Source organism: Peromyscus eremicus, chromosome 14 (assembly GCF_949786415.1).
Source record: "Peromyscus eremicus chromosome 14, PerEre_H2_v1, whole genome shotgun sequence".
NCBI classification, from domain to species: Eukaryota; Metazoa; Chordata; class Mammalia; order Rodentia; family Cricetidae; genus Peromyscus; species Peromyscus eremicus.
Genome location: NC_081430.1, coordinates 75384965 through 75398946, shown reverse-complemented (window position 1 = coordinate 75398946; position 13982 = coordinate 75384965). Strand labels below are relative to the sequence as shown.

The 13982-nt window shown below is 37.8% G+C and overlaps 1 protein-coding gene across 2 annotated transcripts in view; it reads right to left on the bottom strand.

Moving 5' to 3' along the window:
- Fut8 (fucosyltransferase 8) overlaps positions 1 to 13982 on the bottom strand; it is a 215861-nt gene that overhangs the window by 88127 nt on the left and 113752 nt on the right. The gene's annotated exons all lie outside the window — the stretch shown is intronic.

The following is a 13982-nucleotide window of genomic DNA, read 5'->3' as shown; positions in this document are numbered from 1 at the left end:
GACAGAAGAGAAATACAGTAGAAAGCATGGAGATTGTCTCCTTCATTTCTGTCTGAAACAAACAAACAAAATCGTCCAGTAATATAAACTGTTGAAAAATAACACAAGAACTCTAGGATCTTTTACTTACATTATCAACCTATCTGTTCTACTTCTTTCTAAACTTGACTAATTTATAACACGCTTGCTTTTATGTGACTTTTACTAGTACTATGTACTCCATTTTGGCCTCAATACATAAATAAAACTTAGTGATGGGCTAAACAGTGTTATTTCAAAGATATTTACATCTTCATTTCTGGAATTTACGAATACTACTTTATACAGCAAAAGAAAATTTGAAGTATGTGCTTAAGGATCCTGAGACCTGGGGACTGCCCAGTGAGGTCTAGGTGGTGGTAAATGTAATCATGAATATCCACAGAAGAGAGAAAAATAGGGAGAATTTGCTACAGATAGAAAAGGGTATGTGGCTGCTTGCATTTAAGATGCAGGAAGGATCTGGGAGTGAGAAATGCATCCTTTTGGAAACTGGAAAAGGTAACATTTTTCTCTTGGAGCATCCCTGTGAAATACTGCCCTTAAACACCTTGGTTCCAGCTCAGTGGAAATCACTTCTGACTTCTTACTTCCAAAATGATAACAGAAAAAAAAATGCCTGTTATTTAAAGATAGCAGCTTTCTATATTTATCATTAACACCCATGGGAAACACACACACATATTCTTTTGCAAAATTGTGAATATTAAATAACGAGTTGATTCTTATTTGAAAGTCTAACTATAAAGAAGAAAATTTATCTACTCTTATCATCACTGTCTTCTGTAGGAACTTAATTTCTAAGTTATATGTGATGGAACCTAAACTGAGACAGTCATACAATCCTTTGGTACAAATGTGATAAAACAGGTACTTTACAGCTTTTTAAACATTATACAGAACTGATGAGGTCAAATTCATTATTAATTACCTACAGTGAAAGATTTACAACACGCCCCCACGGTCAGGCGTGTTCGCATATGCCTGGCGGACACTTCCGCCTAGCCAGGCCCAGGTCAGGATAGCCATTTCCGGGTCAGGGCATCTCGCGTGACCGAGATGCGTGACGTTTCACTGGCCACGTAAGCGCGCAACGTGGCCATGTGATCTGCGCGCTTGCGTGTAGTAGTGACGCTGATCTGTCCACGCCCAGCCTTTAAAATCAGGCGCCATGCTCCTGGTTCTCCCTTCTCCACACACGTGTTTCCCGCAGGCCTGTTCACTCTCTGTCCCTTTACCTTTAATAAAACTCTTTGTTAGCGGATTCTGTCGTGTTTCGTGGCATTTCCTTGCTGGGTAAGAACACAACGCAGCTAAAAAACTAACATACAGTACTTCAGAATGTGTTTCATGTTGAAGTTATTGTTTTATCTATAGTAATTAGAACTGTACAGGAAACTGTATGCAACATCAGACAGAAGAATTAAAATAACCATCTATCATACATGTGTCTAAAGATATAGAATATCAATAAAAAAGCTTTTGTTTGTATATGCACAAAGCGAACAATAGTAAAATGAAAATAAGTATATAACTAATTTATAAGCACTTAAATATGCATATACATAAACAAGGTATGCACTGATATATAATTTTTAAAATCTGATCCTTCATCCCTTTCAAAATTAGATGGCTCATTTCTCAGAAACCATGTAAAAAGAACAAAACAAACAAAAATCCTTCTAACCCTTGAGATTTATTATAGAGGCACTGTGCCATGCACAGGGATGTTCATGATCAGAACACAATTTAGAGATAGAAAAATTCAAACAACAGAAAGATTATCTCTGGGCTCTTCTTATCTTATTTTTTCCTATACTGCTGGAATAATATCAGGGACAAAATAGACACTAAAAAATAACATGCACTCTTTTCAGCAGATTTTCATCAAGTATTAAATCCAATCTAATTCTAATAAAATGGAATGGAAATGGTGATTTACATCACATTATTATATATAATTATATAATCCAACTGTGAATACACCGTAGATAAAGAAAAAATAAAAAAAAGAAAAGCACAAAGACTATTCCTCCAAAGCACCATCTATAAATGTTTATCTGCATGAACAGTTTTTTTTAAGCTTGAGAACAGAATAATCTCCTATCACATTCACTGTAAAAAAGATACATAGGATTTCTATTTCCTACTATGGTAACATTAAAAGAAACCAGATTTATTATCATGTCTGAAATTAATCAAAACCCAAACACACTCTCTCTCTCTCTCTCTCTCTAATATATATATTTGCGCGCACACACACACACACACACACACACACACACACACAACCAAGATAGAGAGAGCAAATAAAAGAGATATAAAAGGGACACTCTAAGGACCAGAGCAATGGCTCAGTAGTTAAGAGCATTACTGCTGCTGCAGAAAACATGGGTTTAATTCCCAGCACTCACGTTATGGCTCACAGCAGTGCATAGCTCTAGGTACAGAGGATCTAATACCCTCTTCTAACCTCCCAGGGAACCAGGCGTACATGTGGTGCACAGACATACATGCAAACAAAGTACTCGCATGTAAAATAAAATTTTTAAAAAGAATATAAAAATATATTAAAAATAAAGTAAGCCGGGCAGTGGTGGCACACACCTTTAATCCCAGTACTTGGGAGGCAGAGCCAGGTGGACCTCTGTGAGTTTGAGGCCAGCCTGATCTATAGAGTGAGATCCAGGACAGACACCAAAACTACACAGAGAAACCCTGTCTGGAAAAAAAAAAAAAATGAAAAAAAAATATAGTAAAGACCATAGTTGAATTTACAAAGATGAAAATGCTAGAAATAAAAAACATAATGAATGGTGCTGAGGGTCAGCTTCGGCAGTTGACAGGTTCCAGAGAGGAGGCAAGGAGTAGCCGAGGGAGGACTAAGCCAGGCCATGGTGATTGGGAGAATCTTGCAGCCTGACTAACTAGCAGTCAGAATGTTTCCAGACATGTGCTTAACTTTTTCTCTTGTACATCTGGAGCCATAAGTTTAATCATCATTGATAAACCAAGACAGAACAGAGTTATCTTTTACAATCATTTTTCCTCAAATTTAGTCATCACTGATAAATAATTATCTTTTATAATTATTTTTACTCATCAACCCCATAACCCAATGTTTAAAAATCCAGAGGCACATGATAGGTTGTTCTCAGGCTGGTAGCTCTTGTGGCTTCGGGGACGCTAGACAGAAAGAAAATCTCCAAGCCAACCTTGGGCAGACTGCCATGTCCCAAGCAGTGTATTATTAACTCTTAATGGTCAGAGTGCCCAAGAAAAATCCTCAGGCCAAAGCTGCTACAGTTATTACTCAAATTCTGGCACAATACAATGTTTACATTTATCTTTATAGAATTTGTTTATATGTCTAATCCTGGCATTCTGTTGTTCCTTGGTCATAAGACACCACAGTGGCTCTGTGCGAGCTAACTTTTCTAAGAAAGGGAGGTCCTGACACCTCATTCTTTTATCATCTTTTTACATCATTTTCTGTCCATCAATATAAGTCTCTGTGTAGGGCAGAGGTAACTCCAGCTAATCTAACTTTGTTGCCTGTATATGCCACATATTGTCTGAGCATATAGTAGGAAGAGGCTTGTAATCTGATCTATTGTCAACTTCTAGCCAAATCTTGTTGACCTTTTTTGAGTTTCCTTTGTTTTGATTATCTTTTTCCTGACTAAGTAGAGGGACAGATGTTATAAGAATATCTCACAGCCTCAAAAAGAGACCTCTGGCTACTTTACATGTATCACAACCTCCAAGGAAGACCTTCAAGTAGATAAGGCTATCTCCCTAAAAGCAAGAGAGGTAGTGTGCTCAGGACTTTCCTGGGGAAGCTTAGAAGCACTACTCCTGGAAGAAAGTATAAATGATTCTTAAGAGATTTCCCATCAATCCAGTATCCTCAAATTGTACAACTATTAAAAGCCCCCCAAGCATGCAACATGTGAAGATCAAGGCCAAGAGTGGCACGTCAGTCAACAGGTGGCTCAGCTTTGCTGGATCTTTGTCAAACACCTGTGCCGGCTTGATGACTTTTGCCATTCCCATCAGCTATGGCTTCGCCAGAATGGGATTTATTGAAGATCATATACTAGTCTTCACAGATTAAGAGACTAAGATATATAGGGCAAATGAAATCCTAATTGGTAGAAGAGAATTAACAAAAATCAGAGAAATCAACAACATGGAAACTGTAAATCAGCAATAGGGGGGCATCAATGACTCTAAGAAAGCCAGTTTGTCAGAAAAATCAAAAGAAGGGTCTGGAGATGGCTCAATGGGTTAAGTGTTTGCTGCACAAGAATGAGATTCCTGAATTTGGATCCTCAGTACCCAGCTAAGGGCAGGGTGTAGCTGCTGTGGAATGGTCTGTATGTCAAATGTGTGCTCTGATTGGTCAATAAATAAAACACTGATTGGCCAGTGGCCAGGCAGGAAGTATAGGTGGGACTAACAGAGGAGAACTGAGAGAACAGGAAGGCAGAAAGAGACACTGCCAGCTGCCGCCATGACTAGCAGCATGTGAAGATGCCGGTAAGCCATGAGCCACGTGGCAAGGTATAGATTTATGGAAATGGATTAATTTAAAATATAAGAACAGTTAGCAAGAAGCCTGTCATGGCCATATATTTTGTAAGCAATATAAGTCTCTGTGTTTATTTGTTTGGGTCTGAGCGGCTGTGGGACTGGCAGGTGAGAGAGATTTGTCCTGACTGTGGGCCAGGCAGGAAAACGCTAGCTACATGTGGCAGGCCTCTATTATCAGCACCAGGGAAGGGAGCAAGCTAGATGGCCAGACAGTCTATCTGCAAGCTCCAGGTTCAGTAAGCTGTGTCAAAAAATAAGGTAGAGGAGAGGGCTACTGAGATGGTTAGCTAGGAAAAGCAACTGTCACTCAAGCCTGACAAACTGTGTTAGACCCCCCTAGACCCCACAAAAACAAACAACACAATGGCTTGCCTCTGGAATCCCAGGGCTTCTACAGTAAGAGACAAAAGAACCTCCTTGGAGGCTCAAAGACCAGAAAATGGCCGAGAATCTTGTGGGCCAGCTAGCACAGAGCATGAAAGTCAAAGCAGAAGCAAGAAAGACACTGCCTCAAAGGAGAGGTGAAAGAAAAAAGCATTACTCTAGAAAGTTGTCCTTTGACTCCACATGCAGATACTTGTGCCTGCACGCACACATACACACACACACACACACACACACACACACACACACACCACAAAGGTATCAGGTACTCTAATGAGAAAAAAAATATCATTTTGTCCAAATAAGTTGTTTCTTATAACTATATTTATACATTTTACCTAGTGTGCAAAAGTTTGAAATTTTTCATTTATAATAGCCAAAACTTCATATAGTTTTCAGATTCAAACCAAGAGTAGGTAAATATCATAACATGAGATCCTATTGGAACACCTGGATATGGATTTAGCTATAAGATAGTAACGAACTATAGAAATGATCCTTGAAAGTATAGTCTTTAGCTATAAGATAGTATAACACCAACATTTGATGGCTCTCATTTCAATTTCCAGGGAAATCTCTGTCTATATTTATTTTTCCAAGTATGAACCAGAGCATTCTCATCATCTAGCAGCCCCAAACCAAATAATGTAAATAGCTATTCATTGTCAATTCATTGGAGTTAAATGAAGATACCTTGGAGAAAACTTATAAATCAACACAATGAGCAATTTAATTCAGGTTTCATCTCTATTTTTTCCACAGAAATGAAATTGTTCATTTATTTGCTTATGTTAGCAAACTGCTAATTTTTACAAATTCTTATGCAGAATTTAACTGAAAACATAGTACATGAGCAAAGTTGTTTTGTTAATTTTTGTGGATTTAGAGATCAACCACACCACCTTGCATATGTTAGACAAGCAGTCTACTGAGCTACACCTCCAGTTATTGTTATTTTTTTAAAAGTATATAAGATTAATACAATTAATAAGTCAATTTCTATGAACTCTTGGGAAAAGTAACCACTAAAGTGTCTCACTAGTTCTACAAATGTTCTACATATTTTAATAGTTATAAGATATGGAAACATCCTAATCTCACATCCTATTGACGATTACTGAACCTGTTTCCACAAATGTAAATGCTATCTGTCTTTCCTCCTGGCTACACCAAATCCTGTCAGGGCATTATTCTACACCACCTAGCAGCTGAGAAGTTATCTGATGCATTATGTATAATAGTTCTTCATAAATATTCTTTGAATAATTATAGTAACAAACACCTGGCTATTGATCAGAGCTAGGAGGAAGAAAGAAAAGGGTGGTGAGGGCAGTGAAAAGTAAGAAGCACTATCGTGTGAACATCCAACATCACTGAGGTAAAAACACAGCTTTTGTGAAATTGAGACATGAGTGCTTAGAAATCTAATTACTACTTTAAAACTCCAAATGATACACAGTTTAAAAGCCCAGGCTTTTCATTATGAAATGAAACCTTTAAGGGGCGGGGGAAGCCCAGAACACAGGTCATTGTGAGGAATTCAGAACACAGGTCATTGTGAGGAATTCAGACAACTATTCTAGGCTGACTTGGTTAAAATAAGTATTCAATACTATTTCTGCTATTAAATTATACTTCTTTTAAAATCTATAGATTTTTTTTTAATTTCTCTATCACAACCTTTGACAATAATGCCTTGTTTTCTTGATATACTCTAAAGACAACCTTGGATTTTAAAGCACAGTCTGAATTCTTGTCAGAACTTACGCACTAAGTGGCCAGATAAACCATTAGTAGAAAGTTCTTACAGATAATGACTGCAGTAAAAGGCTTTCTTAAGAAGCGCAGTGACCACAGGCCATTTCACACCACTGCAAATCTTTTAAACATCCGAAGGTAACCATCCGAAGGTAAGGAGGAATGATAACGACAGGATAAACACTGAGTGAAGCAGAATACTGGGAACAGAATGTTGAAAGGAGACTTGGAAATCTTGAAAGACAGAGTATCTTTTGATGTGGAACCCAAAATAATTCCTGTACTTCCAAATATAGGCTTAGCACAGGTTGTAACTCCTCTACACAGGCTCACAGTATGAGCAAGCATTTACAATATTTTCAAAAATATTCATAACCAAATCCAGAAACACATTCCTAAAAAGAAACTTTTGTTTCCTTAAAGAACATCACTGACTTTTCAGACATGTGTTAAGATAAAGGTAGAGCTGAGCCATGAAGAGGAGCGTAAATAGGAGCTAAGCAGGTTGGGAAACAGCAATTCTCAGTGAGTATGGGTGCTTTCGTCTCTCCTCACCTCTTCCGGGGCCTTATCCACACATCTGTCCCTAAGCAGGTTGGGAAACAGCAATTCTCAGTGAGTATGAGTGCTTTCCTCTCTCCTCACCTCTTCCAGGGCCTTATCCACACATCTGTCCCTAAGCAGGTTGGGAAACAGCAATTCTCAGTGAGTATGGGTGCTTTCCTCTCTCCTCACCTCCTCCGGGGTCTTATCCACACATCTGTCCCTAGAATGGACACCGTATTCTAACACATTCTCTCTTTCCACTACTTTAACACTGATGACTGAATCTTCTTGCTTACTTGTTTGTAAGGTTGGAAACTGGGCTCAGAAAAACAAGTTTTATGTTAAAAAGTTTTGTTTTAATTTTCCCTCCAAACCACTGAGACATTTGTAAATTTTTATGTATCTTCTAAATAAAATATGCCTTAAATATTTGTCTGAGGAAACAAAACATTATTTTCTCCACAATCAACAATAAAAAAGTTGAATTAGAAAATTGAAGAGGGTTAGGGAGAGGGTAGGAAAGGAAAAAGGGTAAGAATGATTGACGTGTGGAGGGAGGGAGACTGGAGGAGAGTTTACTGGTGATTAGCTTGAGGAGGATCCATGAGGCCCTGAATTCAATCAAACCATCCCACTCATCACCACCACCACCACCACCACCACCACCACCACCACCACCACCACCACCACCACAACAACAACAACAACAAAAATAGCCAGAGCTAAATTAGTCCACATTTAAGCAAATACATTCACATATTCTTTTTCTCACAAATCAAAGGCATACACAAATATACATACACAGACATATCTAAAAGCTCCAACATGTACTTTTATACAGATTGCAATGGCTATAGTGCTTTTAATGTAAGGGCAGAGCACATTAACCCAGCTGAACACTTATCGCAACGAACTGCTTAAGCTTGCAAAGCAAACACTTGAAACATTTTCTTAATTTACTCATGTTTTTCTCTATTGCCAGTGATGAAAATAATACAGTAATAATAGCTATAATAATGTATGGTACTCCTATTATATTCAAAACACTAAGTTTAACATTTTGTGTGTGTGTGTGTGTGTGTGTGTGTGTGTGTGTGTGTGTGTGTGTGTGTGTGTGTATGTGTGTGTATACACACACTATGTCATCAAAAACAACAACAATATTGAAAAATAAATCTATTATAGGTTACGAAAACTGAGGTTCAGGTTAACCAAATATCTTTACAGTCCCGAAGCTAGTAAGTGGCATAGCTACAGCTGGAAATAACTCAACTGTCTCTCTTGTTAGTAGATTTAAAACGCATGAAGAACAAATTCAAGTGACAGAATGTGAGTTATAAATACCTGACTCAAAACGTTTGCCAGATTTAGTTACCTGTATTGGTCAGTTCTGCTAAAGCCAATTGGTACTGAGAAGACCCAGACCTCCAAACTAAACTTCTCTAACATTGTTAAGGGCTTTATGCAAACCAAACTACTCTGAGATATGAATCATCCCAACATACATAGATAAGACAAAGTCATCACAATAACTGAAAAGATCATTCAAAATTAGTGTTTTGTTTTAACTGCTGGCTAACCATATTATCTAGAGCAGCAGTACAAGAGATTAAAAGTCCAGGTGGTGGAGGAAGAGAGCCCTTGATAAGAGCTTTACCATCATTTATTAGCTGCGTAACACTGGGTAAGTTATTAGCCTCCAGTTTCATTTCCTTATCTATAATACTATGAAAATAACAACTGCACCAACAAAAGATTTTGCAAACTAAATGTTCTCCAAAAGTAGCTCAACAAATATTACTAATATTTTTATTGTGTTCTTTTGTAAAATGCGTAGAATCCTGTGGAATATCTTTATGGCCTATCACAAAACTTTTTGGAGGTTGTAAGGAATATAATGATAGCTTCCTTTCATAAGATAGTCAGGACTACTGGTTTTAAAACAAGGAAAACCTGCATACAACAGTGAATCTTTAGATAGGACTTTGCTTGAAAAACTCAACAGACTAGAACTTTAAATTATTTTTTAATAAAAGTGAATCTTTTGAGTCATTAAAGATTGCATATTTGGTATTTTTATAGTTCATATTTGCGGATTTGGCTTCTATTATGCTACCTTAGCAATGTTAGCTGACAACTATCTAAACAATAGGATTCAGGAACTTCCTTAGATATTAGGCAAACCCACACTGTAGTTTCTGTATTAGTTCTGAGATGCAAAAAGAAAATGGGGATTTTTAGAAGCTTCCCTCTCTATTCGATTAAAAGAACTAAGAGACTGCTAAAAATATCAAAGACACTATCTGGTATTTCCCACTGACCTTAGCCAGAACTCTGCACACTGGGACTGAATCCTGACTTCAGGATCTTCATTCCCAGAGTATCACCAAGATGTGTCTAGCCCTCTGCCATACGGCTAACTAGTTCCTACAGCACCAGTAATGGGACTACTTTCCAGCTGCTTCCTCTAGTTTATGCTGCAACCACATGACACAGCCGGGCACTGGCTGATGAACCGCTCTTGCCTGCTTCCCCATAATAGTGTCTTAGTTCTGGCTACCTGCAGGAATAGAGATTATTATGTACTATCCTGTCTTCTTTTACCAAGTCACACCAACAGGGCTTTCACTCTACCATCTAATCCAGAGAGCTCCTAACTGTTTCCCTAGGAGTTATTTTCAGTAAAAAGGTGGTTGAATATGCCTCAAAATCTGAGGTTATATTCTAGAGTATAAACTGTCCTATTCCAAACGAAAGAAGTTTCTAAGCATCAGGCAGAACCAGGCTATGTTCAGGAAAGAATGGCAGTCCTCAAACACAAGCCCACTATTAGATCCTTTGCTAGAGTCATTTTTTTTTTTTTTTGCCTTCCACCAAAAGTTGAAGTTTCAAAAAGCCCTTGATAATGAAAGAAAACCTGACAAGTTACACATTTATTCTCCCAGAAAAGAAAAGTCCCTCAAAAGTGCCATTACTTACTGAAATAAAGGAAAAGTGGATTGTGGGTCAATTTTTAATCCAGAAGTTACTTATTTCACAGTCATACAATAATGTTTTCCTGAACTAGTTTCCAGCAAAGGAGCAACTACAGCTCACAACCAAAATTAAAGTCTTCACAGGTAGATAGATGACAGACAGATAGATGAGAAATACTGCTCTAAAAGGATTTGTACTTGTTTATAAAAATAAAGCTGGCCACACATACAAAGAGAGAGAGACAGAGACAGAGACAGAGGGACAGAGTAATGCAAAAAGAAAATTACAGGAGAGCCTCTGTAATTGATTCTTTAATTAATAGCAAGTATAACTTTCCCAAAAAGGTAGACTGTGAGATCTAGAAGCAATCAATGACCTTTTTGCTTATTCCTAGTTTTAACAGCTGTTAGCATGTAAAACAGTGTATACATTTGTAGTTAGAACCAACTCATGCAAAGAACTGCTGCAGATAACCTGTGCTTCGCCTGAACTGCCAATCCCATCAGTAAGACCTAAGGCTGCTGGGTTATATAAGATACTCAGACACACACAAAGCCTTACTTAATGTGCACATACCCTAGGTTTTTATGTACTAGGAAACTCTAGGAGAAAAGAACAACTGCTTCCCCTATAAGGTATTAAAGATGAGGCCTGCTTCATAAAGCATTCTAGCTCCAAGCTGTGCTTCCTCAGAGATCAAGACCAAGATAAAGATTCTCTTCAGCTTCCTCTTTTGCCACATTACAATCTTAACAGCACTACTTTACCCTAAATAGCTTAATCACCTTTCATCCAATAGTATCTAGCAAGTTTGCCAATATTAAATTATACAAAACCCCTGTGAGGAAAGTTAATCCTTATCCAAAAAAAAAAAAAAAAGTTGAGTTTTCCTTTTGTGTTCTTGCAGAAGGACAGCACAAATTCTCAGAACAAGACAGCTGAAATGAAAATATATGACATATTCAAAGTCCTCACAACAAGAAGGCTGCCATCTAAGCCTGAAGGACCCATCACTTGGAAGGCTGAGGTCAATGGATCACAAGTTGATACCAGCCTCAGCCAGACAATGAGATCTTGTCTTGAAAACCAACCTATCAACCAACCAATCAACAAATCTAAATATTAACTTTTTCCTTTCATTGAAAATGAGTAGTGATGGGTCAAAGGAAACTATGCCATCCAATAATACCAAGTTCAGGGGTGTGGTAAATTTTTAACTTTTCAAATTAAAATGGAAAACAATGAAATAGCTTTATGTTCACTTAACTTCTCATGTAACCATTCTAATGGGAAAATAGTTGACACCTTGTACAAAAATTTCTAGGCTTCATTTCCAAAGTGCTTTCCACTACTGTTGAATACATTTTATGTGTGCTTCAAACAAAATATTGATAGAACCTAAATTGAAGGACATAATATTTTCCTAAGTTAATACAGAAATGTTTTTTATTGTCCCCTATTATGAGATGACAAAAATGTAAATTTCCCCAAATACAGCAATAATGGCACATTTTCTTCCGATGGTAATTTTTACCCAGGTAGATAGAATGACAGAAGGTAAAAGAACATCACTACCTTTTGCCCTCAGGCAGATAATATTAACCCAAAGTCTGAACTCTACTTCTAACATGAGGAGATGACAGCAACAATGTCTTCAGTAGGGTTTTGAACTGAGATATTAAGCCCTACAGCTATATGAGAGATTTTAGAGCCTTTTAATTTTTTCTGGAGATTAAAAAAACTCACACAGTATTGGGATTTTAATGTGTTGGCACTTTACAAAAGGGCTGTAGTTCTTCTCCACACTGCCTGGTGTATTCCCAACACCACATCACACTTAGGAAGCACACAAATGATACTGTAGTTCTAATCTGCTGCCATCCAGGAAAGGAACCTTGTCTATGATTAACAGTCCCCATAGTTAGGTAAACTATGGAGGAGGAGAGAAAGAAGGGGTTTCCCACTGGCCCTCATCCTTTAGATGCACACACAAAAACAATTTTGTAGGTTGTTAAGATGCTCCAATTTCAGCAAAAGCCTAAACTCTTCCCAATTTCCTGTAGCTTTGTTTTTATCCTGTGTTACCAATGAACTGGATATGTTGGAGCTAATGTCTTTACAAAGACATTTCCAATCCAAAGACTTATAAGCAACAAGTTTCATACTTTAGGTGTGTGAGCACATGTCTACATTTGTGAAGGCTAGAGGTGGGCACTGGATATTTTCCTCACTTGCTGTCTACCATATACATTTTTTTTTCTCCACATGGCAAGTTTATTTTGGGGTTTGGGGGGAGGGGAGTGGAAATGGAGGGAAGGAGAAACGAGGGAGAGAGGGGGAGAGAGAGAGAGAGAGAGGCACGCACTACCTCTGGTGAAAGTGGGGAGAGAGAGCTACTATCCATACACATTTTTTAAAGATTTGTTTGTAATATATTTGACCTTGTTTGTACATCATTTTTTTAAAACTAATATCTCTTATTATGCTAAAATTAATAATTACTATAAAAGGAGGGGAAAGAACCAAGATACAGCTTCATACTGAGTGAGTGAAGTAAACAACTTTATGTCATTTCAGGCAAGACACCTGGCTGGCAAAGAAAGAATTATCAAACCAAAGGTCTAGGAAGTGCTGTGGTACTCTTTGCAGAATTCAGAGTGTTCTGTACAAATTTATAAAGCTGCATTTCTATTTATTTATTTATTTATTTATTTAGGTTTTTTCGAGACAGGGGTTCTCTGTGTAGCTTTGTGCCTTTCCTGGAACTCGCTTTGGAGACCAGGCTGGCCTCAAACTCACAGAGATTTGCCTGTATCTGCCTCTTGAGTGCTGGGATTAAAGGTGTGCACCACCACCGCCCGGCAAAGCTGTATTTTCTTTTACATACATTTAAGTAAACATGCTACTAGTACACTTATAAGGAAGAAGTTTCTAACGAAATTAGGATGATTTTTCTAAATGTCATTTTATCAGAAATCCATCCATCTATACAAAGAAGTAGTCCTCAATAGTGGATTTTATAACAGTGTTTTTACCCTACAAACACTTCAGACAATGCCTGCACTGAAGAAAAAGAAGGAAGAATTGATACAGAAGAATGAAGGATGAAACAGGGCTAAGAATACAGAGAAGGGAAAGTGAATAAAATTGATATTTCTCTATGACAAGAATTACAATATATCTACTTTTTAAAAACTTCAAGTTGTGTGCTGTGGGATGTCTTTCTGTATGCTGTGAATATGTGTGGCTCCCATTGGATAATAAATAAAGCTGTTTTGGCCTACAGCAAGACAGCTTACAGCTAGACTGGAAATCCAAGCAGAGATACAGAAAGAAGGGCGGAGTCGGGAGAGACACCAGGCCGTCACCAAAGGAGGAACAAGATGCCAGCAGACCAGTAATGAAAGCCATGGCCATGTGGCGACATATAGATTAATAGGAATGGGTTAATTTAAGATATAAGAGCTGGCTAGCCAGAAGCTGAAGCCATAGGCCATATAGTTTGTAATTAATATACGTCTCTGAGTGATCATTTTATAAGTGGCTGCAGGACTGTGGGGACGGGTGGGACTGGAGAACCTTCCAGCTACAGTTGTGTTATGGGTCATGTACTTAATGAAATAAACTCAAACAGAACAATCACTATCTTCAAGGAGTTTACGACAACTGAGACACATATTATG